Genomic DNA, 1,194 nt, shown 5'->3' with positions numbered 1-1,194 from the left:
GGCATGACCATACATGCTCCTGGTGTACAGGATTGGTGGCCCCTGGGGAAAGTATGGGAATTCCACCCGGGATCTTTTCTTTTTAAACAAGAACCTTGTTCAAATGCATACATCCAATCATTATAAAAGGGGGGTTTCCCCAAATAAAAAAATAGGAAAATGGGGCCAATTTCAAACAGATTTTTATCACTTATTAATAAAAATAAAATTTTTTAAAGTAAAATTTGCAATAAAAAATAAAAACACTTGCCGACCAAAATTGTGGTTAAAATTGTGTAAAAGTAATTTTGATTTTTTGATATAAAGTTTCAAGGCAAATTTTTAAATTGTTTTTTCTTCTTTAAAACCCGCAAAAACCCTTTAAATGAAAATTTTTCATTTATGTAAATGTGGGTTTTTATTTTTTACAAGGGGCATGGATGATAGGAAACTTTAAGGGAAAACAAAACCAAAAAAGAAGGGGTAAAAACCCCTTTTGGAGGATAAGGGAAACCAAAGAAAAAAGAAAATCCCATATTTTCCTTTTAAGGGTGGTTTTGTTTCATTTTGCTGTAGGCTTGAATACTTTCATGATCTTTCTGTCAGAGATTTAATGTCTAGTCTCCCAAGAGAGTATGATTACTGTCAACATGTTTCACTGCACAAAAAGTTTTAAATTTATTATAAAGTAAATACAAAAAAGAAAACAGAATTGTGATATTACTAATGACAGTATCTGTTTTGTGAATGAAAAATAAATGCTTGGTTGAGCTGTGTATATCACTTTCATTTTTTTTTTTTTCTTCAAATAACCCCTATTTATAGTTTTTTCCCAAAATTTTTTTAGTTTATTTCTGTCCCTAAAACCCCCAATTAAAAATTTGCATTTTTGTTTTTTTTTAATTCATTTGTCCTTCCCAATTCAGATTTTTGGCAGCAAAAATAGTGGTTTCTACCACTTTAAGTGTTTTAAAAAACCCCCCAAAAACCCCTCCCTCCCATCGGGTTTACTATGTCAGCTGGGTGGCGATGGGGGTGGTTTAGAAAATGGCTCAATGTGATGATGAAAGAAGGGCACCCTGTCACTGAAGAAGAAATCCTGAGGCTTTCGGGAGGAGGTAGTATATTTAGGTCTTTTTTCAGTTGAGAGGAATCAGTGCAAAGAAATGGCTGCAGTTTTCCCCGGGTTTTAAATGTTTTTGAAAAAACTTTTTT

At 32.7% G+C, this 1,194-nt stretch overlaps 1 pseudogene across 1 annotated transcript in view; it reads left to right on the top strand.

Annotated features, from left to right (window-relative positions):
• Positions 1-1,194, top strand: part of LOC119588197 — a 22,606-nt pseudogene that overhangs the window by 18,361 nt on the left and 3,051 nt on the right. The window contains exons 9-10 of the transcript XR_005230068.1: positions 412-511; positions 977-1,097. The product of XR_005230068.1 is annotated as a ubiquitin carboxyl-terminal hydrolase 14-like (transcript). The remainder of the gene's footprint in view (positions 1-411; positions 512-976; positions 1,098-1,194) is intronic.

The sequence above is a fragment of the Penaeus monodon genome, chromosome 23 (genome assembly GCF_015228065.2).
Source record: "Penaeus monodon isolate SGIC_2016 chromosome 23, NSTDA_Pmon_1, whole genome shotgun sequence".
Classification (NCBI taxonomy): Eukaryota; Metazoa; Arthropoda; class Malacostraca; order Decapoda; family Penaeidae; genus Penaeus; species Penaeus monodon.
This window is presented reverse-complemented; position numbering and strand designations above follow the sequence as displayed.